At 44.5% G+C, this 18,262-nt stretch overlaps 1 protein-coding gene across 1 annotated transcript in view; it reads left to right on the top strand.

Annotated features, from left to right (window-relative positions):
• CARNMT1 (carnosine N-methyltransferase 1) overlaps window positions 1–18,262 on the top strand; it is a 486,389-nt gene that overhangs the window by 453,144 nt on the left and 14,983 nt on the right. The gene's annotated exons all lie outside the window — the stretch shown is intronic.

Genomic DNA, 18,262 nt, shown 5'->3' with positions numbered 1-18,262 from the left:
TAGAATGTTCATTCAAGTTCTTACCATTACTGTTCCTTGTCTCTGTACTTGTTGGTATGTTTTCAGACTTACAGGCATACATGGAAGTATGGGATAGGGAGTTGGGCTTTATGGGATAGGGAGTTGGGCTTTATGGGATAAGGAGTTGGGCTTTATGGGATAGGAATGTGTGTAGGGTGTGGTTGGAGAGTTGGCATACGCGTTCTCCCAAGATGTTCTCCCTTGTCTTCAGAGGTGAAGTCTCTTCCCATGAGATCCTCCCACAGTGCACCACCCCCGGGGGAAGCATTGCTACCAGCCTCACCTTCCTGGCCTGATAGGAAGGGGCTTCCCATCAGGGAGAAGTGACATCTCGGGATTAATCGCACACCCCAAGCATTACGTTTAATGTCTCGTACAGAACAGTCCTATGTGACCAAGAAAAGACACATATTCAAATATAAAAATACATCACCACAGGAACACAGATGCATCTACTTTGCCCGTTCACATATACTCTCAAGCGCATTACCACAGTTGGGCAAACCTAAAATACGCAAACAGACACACACTCCACCTTCCTCCAAATATGATGGGTCGCTCTTAATCCCTCTCCATTAACAGGTCCTTTGTGTACTCCACTCGCAGTTGGACCTGCTTCCGTGAACTGCAGTCTGCATCCTACTTTCCAATAAAGTGCATATTTGCATAATAAAAGTCCTGTTGCGTTCCTTTTTCTTTCAGGTTCCCTTGTTCGTTCTTGCTTTAACTGGTTTGTTACTCACAGCTACATGACTGCTCTTCTTTTTTGTCTCAGCAAGCCCATCGTGAATTTAAATGTATTTGTTCTTGTTCTAGTCTCGTCAGCTTGTGCCCACCCCTAGTGTCTGCTCCCCTCTTCTTGTTTCCGCACCCCTCACTAACCCCTTTTCCCCCTATCTCCCTTTCCTCTGCATCCTCTATGGGGTTCTGTCTCTCTTATGTTCTCAAACCGCTTCTCTATTGACTATCCTGTCCTTCTTACTAAGTCTGGTAGGAAGAAGTTCAAAGGGATATCCTGGTCTCCAACCCAGGCCTCCCTATCGCTGATACCTAAACCAGTGCTTCCTCCAGACAGACCCTCACTGACATCCTCTTTGTCCTTCCTTCGCCAGACCTATGGACTCCACATATGGTCTCTGTGCGCTCTCCTTTTTCCTCCTCTCCCATTAATGGTGGCACCCGGTGGGAGGCCCTCCTGGCCCCCTTCCCACTCCTCTAAGATTGTTTACCTAAATTTCAGTCTTGGTTGGCCTGAGGGCCTTGGACCACCTCCTTTTTGATAGATGCTTCCCGCGCATCATCGATTTCCTTTCTTCTCATGCTGTCCCTGCTGTCCCTACTTTCCCTTCTCCGGCTCCTCTGCCACCTCTTTGCCTTCCTCTACTTCTCTGGCTGCCCTGTTGCCTCTGCCACCTCTCTGGCGTCTTTATCCTCCTCCTTGGCTACCTTGCCCTCTCCTCCTTCCTATTCTGCCCACCCTTGGGCTCCTTCTACACTTCCACAGGATTTACCTCTGACCTGTACCCCTCCACGGAAGTCTTTCAAGGGTGGCAACCTTCTCTGCATTGCCACTCTCAACTCTCGCTCAGCTGTCAAACACTAATCTGACATCTGCCATCTCCTGGAAGAACTCGACCTTGAGGTTCTCCGTCTGACCGAGGCGTGGTTCACGGCTAGATATGTCACAAGTTTTGACACACTCCTCGCTGATGGCTACAAGATCCTCTCTGCACCCAGATCCAACCATCCCGGTGGGGGTGTAGCCTTGATCTTCCTAGAGTGGATCCCTGCCTCTATCATTCCTATGCAGGGCTACTCCTGCTTTGAATGCCTGGTCTGCAGGCTCTCTCTCCTGGCCGCTATCTTCCGGTGGCTGCTATCTACCGGCTGCCTGGCCAGGTAACCTCCTTCCTCACCGGACCCCCTCCTTCTTTCCTTGCCTTTACCACTCAACTACTGCTCCTCGGAGACCTCAACATCCACTTAGATGCTTCTTGTCCTTCCTCTAGACTCTTTTGCAACCTCTGCGATTCTCTGGCTCTCTATTCTTCACTCTGGCCTGACTCACTCTGCAGGACACACGTTGGATAACTGGTCTCCTCAGACCTCCCCCTCTCTAACCCTCTTACCACTCCTCTCTCCTGGGGTGACCACTTTCTCCTCTCATCTCTCTCGACTCTCTACTCCTCAGGCCGAGCCAACTCCAGCACTGCCTCCCACCTTCTTGGTCATCCGACCTAAGAAGCGTGTGTCAGGTGAGGCTTTCGCTGCCACTTTCTCTCCCCCTCCTGCGACTCTGGTTGACTCACATCCTGACACAGCCCTTTCCAACCTCCATTCTTCTATCTATGACACTCTTGATGTACTTGCCCCTGTCATGAGGATCCGCTTGAAGCCCAAAGCCAAGTGAATCTCTTGGTACGACTCTGACCTTGTCACTCTTAAACGCAAGTGTTGGGTGGCTGAGCGGAAATGGCTGGCATCGTGTGCACCCTCTGATGAACTGGCCTGCTGCCTGCTTCAAAGGCAGCACAGACTCTCTGTCCACACTAAGAAGAGAGCTCACATCCAATCCTGCGTCTCTGTGGCATCTAACAACTCGGCCGACCTCTTTAAAATCTGCAAGGAGCTAGCCAATCCTGCTGCAGTCTCTATCTCTCCTTTTCCCTCCCATGCCATCTGCACGGCCTTGGCTTCTCATTTCATCTCAAAAACCCTCTCTTCCTCTCATCCTTCTTCCTCTGCTTCTGGCCTTCCTGTGGCCACCCCTCCTCCTCCCTTCTCTTCCTTTCCTTTGTTCACCCCCGACGATGTTTCTAGACAAGTCCGATGTATGAAAGTCCCGTCAAAACAGGTTCTTCCCTGTTCATCCAAAACCATCTAGGACCATATTGACACCCTCGCTCCTGCCTTGGCCGACTTCTGCAATTACTTTCACCACTGGAACCTTCCCTTCCTCTTAGAAAAGTTGTCCATCTCCCAGCTTAACCTTTACACTGAATCTGTCTCCATGACCATCAGTCTGGCTTCAGAGCGACCAGAAGCACAGAAGCCTCTCTCAAACCTTGACACTAACTATCCTTCTGTCCTCATCCTCCTCGGGCTTTGTTCTGCTTTTGGTACTGGCAAACATGCCATCCTGCTCAACAGGCTCTGTGATAACCCTGGGTATCACTGATCAGGCCCTGGCCTGGCTGAGCTCCTTTCTCTCTGACTGACCCTCCGAGGTCCAACTTGGGTCCTTCCTCTCCTCTATCTCCATCTCTCTCTCGCTGCCTGTGGTGTTCCCCAGGGCTCTAATCTTTCTCTTTGGCTGTTCAACCAATACCTGGCACCTCTCGTCCACCACATAGCTGTACTCTGCTCCAACTTTCAGTGCTATGCAGATGACACTTGGCTCGCTTTCAGGCTTCCCTCAGCTGCCTCTTCTCCCTCTCTCATCCTGGATTGTCTGTCGACAATCCAGGAGTGGTGTGCTGCCAATGATCTCTGCCTTAATGTCAGTAAGATGGCGATCCTCCTCATTGGCTCACCTGCACCATCCTTTCCTCTCACTCTCTGGTTGCCCACTCTGGGCCCTCTTCCTGCTCCTACCTATGAAGCTAAGAAACTTGGGGTTATCTTCGACTCCACACTCTCCTTCTCGCCTCACATTTCTGAAGTCTCTAAGAAGTCAAACTACCAGCTGCACCTCCTCAGAGGTATTCTTCCTTTCCTCACTTTCCCCGAGAAGCTCACTGTCTCCAGAGCTCTGGTTCTCTCAAGGCTGGACTATTGCAGCAGCCTCTTTCTAAATCTACCCACCTCTAATCTCCATCCTGTACAACTCGTGCATTACAGGACTGCGAACTTGTCCTTGGCCTCAAGCCCAGGGATCGTGTCTCTCCAGCACTGAAATCGCTTCATTGGCTCCCAATGGCGTCAAGGGTCAAGTTCAAGACCCTCTGCATCGTCCACAAGGCTTTCTAGGGCCTTAGACTGCAATACCTCCAACTGTCTCTACCGAAATATCTTCCTAATCTAGCTCTTCGCTCTGCCAACTCCTTGAGGGTCAGGCGCTTCTCCAAGCAACAAGTTTGGGGCAGATCTTTCTTCGGCTGGTGCCTCCCTCTGGAAAAGCCTCTCTGAAACTTGAGCAGAACCATCTCCGGTTCTCAAGACCTTCCTGTTTGCTTTTGCCTTCTCTTCCTCTCCCCTGCTGATCTCCTGTCTGATGCGCACACTGATCACCTGGCAACCCTCTGAATTTGGGCCCAGGTCCCTGCCTGTCTGGCTCCTAACCTGCACTGCCTCTCGGCACCCCCTTGCACTTGTGGTCTATATCCGTCACCCTACAGTCCCCTCTCCTGCACGTATTAGACACTTGTCTGCACTTCTTGCACTTGCCACCCATTGGCTGCACTACTTGTTTTTTCCTGATTCCTTGTCCTGCACTTGTCCATCCTCCCTCCCCCTAACCCTCACCCCCCCCGGCACTTCTCCCCTCCCTGCTGCCCTGCACTTGCGTTGTGTTTGTCCTCCCTCTGTTTCCCCTCCCTTGCCTTGCCGCACCTTGAAACACAGTTGTATAGGCGCGTTATAAATTCCATATCATATCAAGTACCCTCAGTCTCTTACAGAGCCATAATTACTAGTAGCACTAGGACTGCTTCTTGTCCTGTATGGCAGTGGGTCACTGTCAAGGTGGTATCTTTTACATTTCAGCCACGGTAATGTGTTTATAATTTATAGTTTAAATCATCAAATTGATATTTAACATTTATGTAATGGGTCCTAGTGTGGAGGCAGAATGGCAAGTGAATCTTATGTTGTTGGGAGAGTTGCATTGACTGGGGGCCAGGTATGGGTTTTGGGTTGTATGGGGTGGCGGCAGGAAGCAACAGAATGGGTTTTTTGACTCTGCTGCACGTGTTTGACTCTTTGAGCGAAGCCTGACTCGCCTCTATCAATCAACTTCTCCAGCTTCTCCAACTCTTTCCAATAGTCCAAGTAAAGATTTAACGGTATGTAGTCAGATGGGAGGACATCCAGCCTGGTGTGAAATCGCAAAATGGGTCAGGTGTCCTCATGTGTCCATTTTCAAATGTTTCCATAATGTAATGTCATGGTGAAATATGTTTACTACTTTTGCTATGTGTAGAATGCGGTTTTGTACGATCGGACCAAAAAAAAGTCAGACCGCACAAAAAGCCCGAAAAATGCTACCACCAAAGGCTCGAACACCAAACGTTCGAACCTTTGGTGGTAGCATTGCAAGTAAGTAAAAAAGGAAAAGGCTGCAGGGGTTTCCCCGCAACACCCCGCTCACTATACTTTATAGTATAGTGAGCGGAGGTTGCAGGGAAAACCCTTGCAGCCCCTGTAGTATGTAAGTGTGTTCGCAAGAGAAAGGTGCAAACTTTTGGTAGTTCGTCCCTTTCTCATGCGAACTTGCTGGCCGCTGCAAAATCAGCCGCGGTCGGATCACTTAGAATCTAGAATGCTCCCTGGGACCATGGTTTCTAAAAATAAACTAATGTAGCTGAATGATGATGTTTAAAAAGAAAGTAATGTCAATAATATTGACTATATAATTTGTAATGTGAGTGTGTAGAGGTTATTGAGTTTAGTGGAGGTTGGGAATGCTGCATTGTTTTCCTTGGGCCACTGCACCATGTTCCAGGTTATTGTACTAGCCCCCCAGGGCAAACGTTTCCTGTTCTAACTTGTGTATATGGTGTAAGATTTTCAGATTTATATTTTGAGGTGGGAAACTGGTTTTATGGCGTTTTTTACACATGCCTTTTGAGAAAAAAAAAGAAAGTCGCTTCTGTCACGTGTGAGTCTAGTGCTTCAAATGCTGTCCTTGGCCCATATGTTCTTTTTCTCACGTTTTGACTAATGAAGAGAAACAATTACATTTTTAAATAAAGTAATACACAAATGTATGTTTCATTTTAAAAATCGGTATACTCTATAAATGTGTGACCAAAAAATACAGAAACCTATATTAAGGTTTCTTTAAAGGTATTTATTTGTGCTGAGTATAATCTATTAGAACATTTTATTATGAAGCTCGAATATTAGAAATACTTACGGCGGAGTCTGGCAGAGTCTGAGGAGTCTGAGGAGTACGAGGAGGTCCGTGGACTGTGATTGTGACCTTCCCCAGACTGCCCCGACTGTCTGCCTGCCTTGCCTCCTGTCTTTGCTGCTTTTGCCGTGAAGCCGCTGCCGCGAAGCAGTACCTCGCTGAATCATGCGTGACGGCATGAAACTTGCCTCATTCTCAAAGACTTGCGCACAGCGAAGGCTGGAATTGGCTGTTTCCAAGGATGTGGAAGCGCCTACTGTGGCGTCACCTTCGCCTCAAGTAAGTGTTAGCACGGTGGGTTAAACTGCCGTGCTGGAGCAATCATTAACACTTGAAGTCACTACAGCAAATGCAGATAAAGACTGCAATAAAACTTTAGAAGTTAAACTTGTCAATGTACGTGGGCGTAGGGTGTGTCCCACTGTGTTGGTTGACGATGTGAAAGTGGCTAACAAAGCTAATGAGGCTATCGACAGTATATTGAAGCAAGTGTGCCGCACCTCTGACAGCGTTCTCTTCCAGCGAGGTCCCTCCTTTGCGAGCCTTGGTGTGGCGCTCGCTTAACGATCCAATATAACACCAATGAGTGGCAATGAGGAGGATTCCTCTGAAACTGTACCCGGTGCAAACAGTCATCTACTTGTGTCAAATTGCCCCATACTGTCCTTTGAAGGAAGCGCGAGAGCAAATCCGAGGCCTTTGCGCTCCCGCTTCTATAGTGCCTTTGAACGCAGGAGATTAGACTCTAGTATTTCACCTAGTATTAGTTGCTCAAAGAGAAAAAAAGTTAAAATGGCTAACAACTCCCCAAAAAGTTCCTAAAATTTCTCAAATGAGGAGTGGTATTCGGCGTGTTGGCAAGTACGAGGACGTACTGGAAAATGCACAGCAAGTGAAAGACTTACAAGTGACTATAATGTCCTCTGTGGCAATAACAATTGCCCCATTTATTAAAATGTACGAGCACCTCAACCATAACATTAAAAACCTATCAACCATGGTCTCTCTAATGAACACAAAATTCTTGTCTCTTGAAAATGAGAACATCTACTGTAAGGAGGTGCTCCATGGGATGAATAAGAAGACGGAGTGGGCACTCAATACAATGGCTGAGCAAACCAAAAATGGCAATTTAGACAAAAAGCTTTTGGCAGAGGTAGCAAAAGAAGCATTGAACCTCTTTAAACATAAAAATGACGTTCCTTACTTTGCTGTTAAAAACAATTGTGTGAAGTGCCAGCCTATCCCGTGCACCAATGGAGCACAGACAAATGACAACCCCTCATTGTTGGTTACGCTCGACACAATCCACTACAACCCAGTTGAAGCGTGCTGCGTCAACCGCGTCTAAAGAGAAAGTAGTGGTCTGTAGAGAAACAGCGAAAACACCCGAATGGTCAGAGGCTCCTCCTCATGATATGACGACCGTCTATTTGGACTCAACATCTACAGTGGTGCTAAACCAGTTGGAAGTTGCGTCTAACGCCACAAGCACAAAAAAATGAAGATCAGGCCTTTCTACAACCTCAATTGAATGACATAATCTCACAAGATAATTTGTCAACCAGTCCGTTTACAGCTATGTTAAAGAATAGCCAATCCATAGGAAACTTGGCATTACAAAATCCCCAAAAGGCGTCAACGTCTAGTGAAATCCTCAACCAACGGCCTGTGACTCATAAGTCTCTGTCTAGACCTGACGACCATGCCAACCATCCTGAACTGTTAGCAAAGGGCTGAAATCATGTAAGCCCCAACTTTCGAGTGTAATCTCGAAAAAAAAACTAAAAATCACCAACAAAGAAAATGAGACGGGCAAACGATTCATGGAAGTTCCTACGCAATATAAAAACAATCAATGTAACTGTAAACAGTACTATTGTAAAGGATAAAAACCGTGAAATAAAGCTAAATCTGGAAGTCCCAAAGTCCACGTCAGTTGAAGCAGCGTCAGAACAAATCTGTATTAGTGATGGATCTGCTGATCTGATGAATGTGTCAACATATGAAGATGATGAAGGCTCTGATGTGGGTGAGCCTGCTGCACCAATGCAGGCGGTGCGTAAGGAGATAGAGACCGAGTCCCCCAGTGTGGCCTCAGGTGACGCGACAGACGTGACTTGCCCCAATAAAGCTCTAAGAACTTGTCAACTGATTCAACCAACCTCTACGGCTCAAAATGAAAAAGTACAATCAGGGTTAACTTTTATGACCCTTGATGAAAAACGAGCGAAGTTGGTTGCAAAACATCAATCGGCATGTTTTTATACAAGTGTAAAGGATACTATACTCAGAATTCCTATCTGTAAGCCGGTTCAAGATGACTGTAGTCCTTTACGCAATGTTCAGAATGTCGCACTCAATGTTCATAAATTAACCTCAGAGCCGGATTTTGTTCAATGTGATTCCTCAAATAATCACTTAACTGTGCTAGAAACGGGACAAATCCAACCTCAAATAAAAAATGGTAAAAGAAAAAATTTACCAATGCAAAAAAACGCAAGCTCCACATCGACTGTTAATGAAACGTATAGGGTCTTCTGACTACTTAATTCTAAATCGTCATAATATTTTATGGCTTTGTCATCTTGTTCCAAGTCTTAGAGCTATTGAATCAGAGGATCTGAAAACCGTCCAATTATTCGACGAAAGGAAAAATGATGCAGTGATCCTTCACCTACAATCTAAACTAATAGTTGACACTCTGCTAGAAACTGGGCCGGTGTTGATGTCCCTTGGGTTTGACATTTCAAAAGCTGCAGAAAGTATTGTGCCCAGGATCTTTGGAAATGGCGTATCTAGACCAGTGTTCCCTCTAAGCTGTGCGCATGTGCGCTTGCCCGGCTTCCTTCTGGGTGCCGCTCAGATTTTTAGCAGCGCACACAGACATTTCTCACCTATTCAAAAATATTTAATAATGCACAAGCCACAGCAATTAATTGAAATTTGCTTTCTCTTAAAATAAACTAGTCTTGATATTCTGATAATTTGCATTACACTGCTGTACAAGGGTGACCGTAAACACCCAACACCCCTAACAGAAAAATACACACGAGGTTAAAAACTAATATGAAAAACTGGCTCCATAAACAGAAGATTCTAACCAAGATATGCCTGCACACATTAACCAAATATTGTTCCCTCCCCACCCATGGCTCCTAAGCTTGATTCTACCACACTTTCACATACATGCCAACATTCTGTGACCAAAAATCTGTAGGAATCTTAAAGTTTCGAAAATAGTCAGGCAAGGAGGTAATGATAGGAATAGGGCGCGTCAGCAGCCTATTGTCATTGAATGAGCCCGCCGCCAAGGGTGCATTCAATGACAATGAGACGCCTGCCACGCCTTCTGCAACCACGCCAGCTCAGAGGAGCCCTTGAAAGACTCCCCCGAGTTCGCGTTGTGGGGGGGGCTAATGGGGGCTTTTGTGAAAGGCACCCGCAGCGGCAGGGTGCATTAAGCCCACCGCCGTGGGCGCCTTTAACATCAAAAGCCAGCATGCCGTGCCTTCTCCCACTACGCCAGCTCGGGGGAGCCCTTGAAAGACTCCCCCGAGCTGGCATGGTGGGGGGCTAATGGCGCCTTTTGTGAAAGGCACCCGCGGCTGAGGGGCACATTTAGCCCACTGCCGTGGGCGCCTTTAACATCAAAAGCCAGCATGCCGCGCCTTCTCCCGCTATGCCATCTTAGGGGAGCCCTTGAAAGACTCCCCCCGAGCTGGCATGGGCAAAATAAATAAATAAAACAACATTTTAAAAAAAAATGTTTACAAAATAAATCGGTATTTGGTGCCAATAAATCGGTAGGCGGTAGGACTGCTTAAAAAGCGGTATCCTACCGCCTAAATCGGTAGGGTTGGCAAGTATGCTTTCAGGGTCAGATTGGACCCTCTGCCTTTTGGCCCGTGGCTGGGCCGAAATCATACCTGGGAAGTGGGGACCGGTTTCTGCCCACGCCTGGGCCAGTTTTGAAAAAGAAATAAAAATGTGGAAAAAAAGTAGAAAAAAACAATTTGAAAAATAAATTACACCTGCAACGGCATAATTCATCAAAGCAAGGTAACACATGTAACCTTGCTTTGATGATTTATTTACATACATGGTGTGCATCATAAATTATGATGCATGCATCATTCACATGCTGCTGCAGCATGCAAAGTTGAGGGGCCGCGGCCGCCGCCAGGCTGGTGGCTGTCACTGTGCCGCCACTCCAGGGGGCACCGTGCCCCCTGGAGTTGCTGTGCTGTTTTGTTACTGATAAATATGTATTAGTGATATTAGTGATAAACTACCAATTTTACAGTAGAATAAGCATCCATTTCAGGCTATGTATTTTGCCTTTCGCAAGTTGCAGTAATAGCATGTTTTTTTTTTATGCCGTTGTCTCTTACGATTCTCACAAGACATTCCATCTCGGTGTCCTCAGTCACTTGACAAAGTCCTTGTGCCTAAAAGCTTCTGCACAGTGTAGAAATATTTGACCATAGCACATCAAGTGGCCATTGACTTCCTTGTGCCACAATGAATGTTTTGTTGTAATGGGCCTCATTTCAAGTTTGCTGGTACAGTAACAACGGTACCGGTAAGCCTGCTAGTACCGTTGTTACCGTACCAGCAAACTGAGTTCTGCTCGCGGGTGCCTTTTTGCGCGGACCGGCACCCGCGAGCAGAGCATGTCAGATGCACCTGCACAATTCACGAAAGGTGCCGGTGCATCGCACCTCCCCATTCCCATTGAGCTCTATCGGGCTCAAATGGGAATGGGGAAGAATATTTTCTGGCGCCTGGGAATGAGCGCCGGGAAAATTTGAAGGCTCGGCGGCAGCCTGCCAGGTTTACCAGCAAGGCTACTGCCGAACTTGTAATGAGGCCCATCTTTCTTCTCTGGCATGCTGTTCCGGGTGTTTGCATGTATGAGATAATGAGTGCTCAGAGTATGGGATGTCCTGTGAGTGCGCTGCTTTCCCTATTTTGCCAACCTCTGAAGCCTGAAAGTAGATGCATGTAGACTTGACATGCAACCAACTTTGCACCAGACCTACAGATGAACTTAACTGGTTTGCTGTTAAATCGCAGTTACCAGTTTAGTGGTATCCACTACAGAATAATTGATGATCTTACTGTAGCCGATATGATAGCTCAGTGGGTTGAGCGCTCACTGCATACAATATCACCCAGCCTGTGTTGGTACTCATTTATCGACCTAAGAAGGATGAAAGGCTGAGATGGCCTTGCTGGAATTCGAGCTTGCAGATCTCACACGTGTTACATTGCTTTGATGAATTATGCCGTTGAAGGTGTTATTTTTTTTTTGTTTTTTCTACTTTTTTTCCACATTTTTTTTTCTTTTTCAAAACTGGCCCAGGCGTGGGCAGAAACCGGTCCCCACTTCCCAGGTATGATTTCGGCCCAGCCACGGGCCAAAAGGCAGAGGGTCCAATATGACCCTGAAAGTGTGGTAGAATCAGGCTTAGGAGCCATGGGTGGGGAGGGAACATTATTTGGTTAATGTGTGCAGGCATATCTTGGTTAGAATCTTCTGTTTATGGAGGCAGTTTTTCATATTCATTTTTAACCTCGTGTGTATTTTTCTGTTAGGGATGTCCGGTGTTTACGGTCACCCTTGCACAGTAGTGTAATGCAAATTATCAGAATATCAAGACTAGTTTATTTTAAGAGAAAGCAAATTTCAATTAATTGGTCTGGCTTGTGCATTATTAAATAGTTTTGAATAGGTGAGAAATGTCTGTGCGCTGCTAAAAATCTTCTGAGCGGCACTCAGAAGGAAGCTGGGCAAGAGCACATGCGCACAGCTTAGAGGGAACACTGCACGTAAGTGCTATAAAATAACTCATCATTTGGTCTTGGACGTCTGCTTGCATTCACAGTAATTTGACAATATGGATCTATACACAGATACTAATGATGCATATGGTGATCCATTCTTGTATGAAATGTATATCACATTAGTGAAATCATAACCATATTTTTCGTAGTGTACTTAGGAACAATGCCATTTGATGCCACTTCCTTTTTTTTCAAGGGGTGAAAGGTCATGTTTCATCGCTTCCCGGGATGTCACTTTAGGGTGGAGTCAAATTGCATCACTTCCGGTGATGTCATCAGAGAGCAAGGGTTGTGAGGCAAGGGGTAGACAACTTTTTTGAGGCAAGGGGTGGGGCACTTGTTTTTGGGTGTCCAGGCCTATGTCTTGTCCCATTCTGACTCTGCACACTTTTACCTTATGAAACAAACGTCTGCCCCAGAACACATTAAGATAGCACCAGACAACCTTGACTCTTCCTCTCTTGGCTCTGCGAAAGGTTAGCAGACGTGTACCTACATCCACTTGTTTTATGTTTGTTCATAATATGAATAATATGAATAACATTCATGTGCCAGCATTCCTGTTACTCATTGTGCTTTACCATAAGTGTAAGCCACACAATACAATCTAACAGCTAAAATATTGAATACTGACTGCAAGTAAGCAGGCTACCTGGATGTGTAACCTTATCCCATACTTCCTCTTCTTGTACATATGTCACGCAAGTGCTTTGAAGCGGTTAACGCATTATAAAACTCAAATATTAATTTGCCCTGTAAGGATTTTGAGAAGACAAATGTGATGCTCAGTATCTCCATTACCCTTTAAGTGGAGAGTAACATTGCAATATCATTTATTTTGCATACAAGGGATAATGGGTATAGGCTATGCCTGGGATTATTCGTCCAGTGTCTCAGGGCACTTATTATTCAGACAGGAGAATGCTTTTCACACAATTTGCCTCATTTCCAAGTGTTAGGAGTTCCTTTGGGCATAGACCTTCACACATTATATGGTAGCTTGCTGCTATGCAAAAACGGTTTCACTGAGCACTGTGTAATACTACACAATCATATACGCATGGTGTATGTTGCCAACAATCTTGTATGCACTGCAAATGAATTGCATATATGCAGAGTCATGACATTCTTAAAATGCACATATGTTGAGGCATTAAATATGCCCTGCTTGCAAAGTATTATGGGTCTGCAAATATCCCAGTGAGTGTTTCCTGCTGCAATCCCTCACCTTTTACAACCAGAATCGGAGGCTAGCACAGGGAATAGGTGGAAGGGCACAGGTCATCAGTCCTTGCGGGTGATGAACAAACCAGCAAATTTCAAAAACCAAGTCAGACGTTTCGGCAGTACACTGAAGGAAATGTGTTGCTTGTATGCTAACGGATAGGCAATTCTAGTACCCGCATAGACAACAGCACCTTCTTTTTCTTTCTATGCTCAGTGGTTGAGGGCCTTTACATATAACCATGTGTTCTGTGTGTATTGTCTCTAGCATCCCCCTGCATCTCATTTAATTGATAACAGAGAATTCCAGAAGAGGGATTTTGCTCCCTACTTGGAGTCAAATGATTTTTCAGGGAGTAAAAAAGTAATTAGCTTTGCCAATAGGGTTACTTTCTACTTATTAAAAGATGTTCTCCCCCTTATAATTCCTGTTGAGATCAGGCATTAATATTATTCGAGTTCCTTCATATGCCACTGCTCTATTGGTCACTAATTTGAAACAATATCAGTGGATCTTTGTGGGTTGAAGCAACAAAATGTTCATTGTTTCTCGTTTTTGGGCACATTTAAATTTTTTTAGGGAGTAAAATGGATGGTTTGTCTTTTAGCTGTAGGGCTGGTGTTATCACTACCCAAAGGACAATGTGATATGGATAGTAAGCAGAGGCACATGAATATTTGATCATCATATTCTGAGGTGCAGTTATCATCCTTACACAAATTATTAGAAGCATGTGCTCCTGGCCCTTGAATTACTTTATTAAAGTGGCCATTGAACTCCTATCAGCATGTTTTTGACACATTGCTTTTAATTGCCATTACTCCATCTGCAAATGTTGTATTCTGTCTGAATTTCTTGACAGCCACATCAGTTTATAACAAGAGATATTTGTGTTTTGTAGTGCACATGATTGATGTTTCAGTGGCATAAAACGTTTTCAAGGTACAGTGGCAGATTTTGAAGTCTTTGACCGGTTAATGAGTTTTCTGCTTAATCACATATGACATTCTATTTTAGCCTGTGTTTTGAAAAAGTGCTTTAAGATTTGTCAAGAATTGCTGTGGTTAGGAAGAGGAAATTCCTTTCCAAACTCTCTTCTGCGACGGTAATTCACTAAATACGCATGCTCACAAAGTGGCTTACCTCATTAGTGAGTTGCGCACATAGCAAATGATGTGCGCACAACAGCAAACCAGTTCCGCACATAGAGAAATATAATTAGAGGGAACATTGATCTAGTCTAATAGAATTCAAATCAAAATCAAAGCAAGCTTATTCGACCAAAAACACAATTGCTGCACCGTCCACATTGGCTTTGTTGAGCACAAGTCCTCGGAATCCTGAATCCCCAGTCAGATTTCAGATGGGGGAAACTCATAGGGATAACCATAAAAGGTACTGAAGGTCTACCGTTAAATGTAGATGCCACCGAGTCAACAGTCAACTTGGCAGACAGGGGTAAAGACTGGTCCTGGCTTGCTGGTATGCTAAATACGAAATCTGATAAGTAACGTCAGGATCAGGAGGGTACCACTGTCTGTACCCTGGGTTCTTGGAACACAAGAGGGTTTATGCACCTCTTTTCGACAGCCTAGGTAGAAGATCTCGATCTCTTGTGTTTACAGGAAACCTGGTTAACTGAATGCCGCTCACTGACAGGATTTGAAATAGCGCTAAATCCAGCGATAAAGCATTCAAAGGTTAGACAGATGGCAGATCTTCTCACGGCTGTAAAAAAAAGACTCTGGCTTCAGGATTGAGAAATCCACTAATATCTTGCCATTCATTCAGGTGTCCATTGTGATTTCATCGCAAAAAGACAAGAACCATGCGCCGCCAATATATATCATCAATCTCTACTGGAATCATCTGGCTGCTGGCTCATGTCTTTTATTGATCAAGTAACGGCTACTATTGACGACTTACTTGAAGAGGTAAATCTAACGGATTTAATTATCTGTGGTGATGTAAATATTGACTGTATCACAAATAAAGAGACATCCAGCTGTAAGAAGAAAGGTAACCGACAACAAGATCAGGTAGCGCGTCAATGGTGCCTAGAAACGGACCTTCGAAGGTTGGCGATGCTAAATGGAAATACAGCTTCGAGACATTCCAGCCCAACCTACCTGGAGAAGATTGGAGCAAAGCTCGCTTCTCGACTCTATATTCGTGTCAAACTATTCACATGAGGACAACGCACCTACAGGTCACCAAAATGATCCATAGTGACCATGACATGGTTGCAATAAGATTCAATTGCTCTATGAGAAAAAGCGATATGGTCATACGCGGTGAATACCGGAGCCAGAAGGATCCGCCTAAACCTTCAGGAAGACAAAGTAATCTACATTACATTTGACTTTCAGCAAAAATCAGACTTAATTGAATACCAACACTTCTTGATGCAATTTACGGAACATAAACACAGTCTGAAACAGGCTGAGTTTGTTCCAAAACATAAATTTGATCTTGAGGCATTGTAGCGGAAAAGAGTAATGCAGCATGAACTAAGAAAGCTAGTAGGATCTGATAACGCCATTGTCCGTGATTGCAAAAGAGTGATCAAACAGAACTATAAGAACTGGATCAAAGTGCATATGGCCGTCATGTTACAAAATGATTCAGAGCTCATGCTGTCAAAAATGGAAAATAAAAACTCCTTTGATTACTGGAGACTGATAAATAACAAATTGGCACCTCAACATGCCTTACAGGCTAATTTGGTCCCAGAAGTAGTGTGGGCGTTGTTCTACATGAACCTGTTTTGTAAACACTCAGTGACTGAGGAATGGAAATTTCCAGTCTTGAATCGCTGAGACCTAGTGTTTGAAAGAGATGACATCTTAAACGCAATTAATGTGCGTGACTTCAGAGCACTTGGTCCAGATGGATTAACGAACTATACCATCAAATGTAACCCGGACCTGTGTGGCAGATTTCTGTGTAATTCTATTCGAATTAATCGTTAAGAGACGTGCCACCCCAAAATCGTGGAAGAGTGCTGTGGCTGTTCCGATTTTGAAAAAAGGAGACAGAATTAATCCGAAAAATTATAGACCTATAGCGCTTCTCGATGTGTTGGGGAAAATCTATGCTACTCTCGAACAAACTCCTAAAATGGTCTACGGAAACAGTTCACGTAGATCTGAGACAAGCAGGGTTTGTAAAGGGAGTTGGGTGTGGCTTAAACCTGCTACTGTTCAACCTGTTAAAGATGGAAGCGATAGGAACTAACACCAAGGTCTATCTGGCTCTAATAGATCTTTCCCATGATTTTGATAGTATCAATCGAGATCTGATGTGGAAAAAATGAAGCATGTTGAACTGTCCCCCTAGTTTGCTCGACGCAATCAGGGAGTTACATTCTGACACTTCGATTAAGATCAGATTTGATTCTAAAGGCACGTTATCGGCTCCAATTTGTGCATTTAAAGGCGTCAAACAAGGCTGCCCTTTGGCAGCCGTTATCTTCAACTTATTTCTATCTGATGTTAATGACGTATTTAATGGAGCTGCTATGTTCCCACCAAAAATCCATGGTTCCTACATTGATTACCTTGTTTACGCAGACAATCTTATTCTATTAGCTTTGACCCCTATAGGGCTTCAGCGTAAACTTGGTATCCTCAAAACCTACGTAACAACCAACGGTCCTTGTGCCAATAAACAAAAATGTGAAATACTAGTGTTGGAGAAATTGTCAGGGAACAGCGAGAGAAGCAAAAAATTTCAACTCGCGCCTTGACAAGGAATCTTTGAAGATCGTAAAAAAAACACTACTTACTTAGGTACGAGGATTAGTGCTAGCAGAAATGATGCCCCATGGGTCGAGGTTATAAAGAGTGTCGACAACTGGCATGCCAAGCTTCCATGATTAACAAGAAATATGGGAAATTTTCATTGAAGCCAACTGTCACCTTTTTCCAACAAAAAGTTGTGCCGGCACTGATCTATGGTGCAGAAAATGCTTTTGGTACTCACATGATCTGTGGAACACTCAACATCTTTTGGACCACAGTGCTACAATTGCCTAAGGGAACTTCAACGGTATGTATACATTATGAATTGGGCCTCATCTCTATCCAAGCAGAGTATGCTGGAACCTGTTAACCTTCTTTAGGAAAACGATACTAAAGGTACCAGTGTCTCAAGTAAAAAATACTGCATAGGCAGATACGGATAAAGCGTATACTATCCTTTCTAAGTGGAACGATCAATGTCTCGAAGCGCTGAAAGATCATATTACTATACAAACACTGATTGAAAATATAGATCTGGCAAAGAAGACGTTATGGAGATACGTGACTTAAGATCTAAATCGAAATTGGTGAATGAGGTCCCTGGAGAAGCAAGGGCATATGGCCAGCTACAAGTCTATCAACTCGGTTTCCAGATCAGCAAGCGAGAACTCTATACATGCAATTTAGGCTCAATCTGTTGTCAACTAAAGAACGACTAAGCACCTGGACTCAGTTCGCTGACCTAGATCTTACATGTCGCTTTTCCAGAGCCAACAAGGAGACACTGAAACACTTAAAGTTGTTTTGTCCTGCGCTTCGGAACCAAAGAACAAACATTTTGATCCTGTGATTAACAAACATCAAACACTGAGTGCTGAAGACTGGTAGAAAGCAATGTTTGACGGGTCAAATAGATCAGCGTTGTTTGCGTTGACTATTTACTTGCAAGTCTTTAAAAAAAGAATGTTTAGATGCTGAGCAAGTAAATTTAGGGCTCAGTCACTAACGGAAAGGAAATTTCCTTTTTGACAACTTTGAAATGTCACATATTTTATGTTGAATGCTGAATTATTAGATGAAGGCAAAGTGTGGGATGTAAAAGCGTGTCTTTCTGCATCTTTTTAAAGGTTTGGACAAACCAAATAAAAAATGAAAATAAATACTTACTCAAAGTAAGGACCAGACAGTGTTTTTCAGTAGAAAAGACACTTACTGCTTTTCTTTTTCAATGGTTTTACCTTTGGTGATAAAATGTATATCGAACAATAGGCCTCATTACAAGTCCGACGGTAACCCTGCTGGTGCTACTGGCGGGTTGCCACCGGACTTGCAATATTTACCAGCGCCTGG

The sequence above is a fragment of the Ambystoma mexicanum genome, chromosome 6p, assembly GCF_040938575.1.
Source record: "Ambystoma mexicanum isolate Mex_15411 chromosome 6p, UKY_AmexF1_1, whole genome shotgun sequence".
Taxonomy (NCBI): domain Eukaryota; kingdom Metazoa; phylum Chordata; class Amphibia; order Caudata; family Ambystomatidae; genus Ambystoma; species Ambystoma mexicanum.
This window is presented reverse-complemented; position numbering and strand designations above follow the sequence as displayed.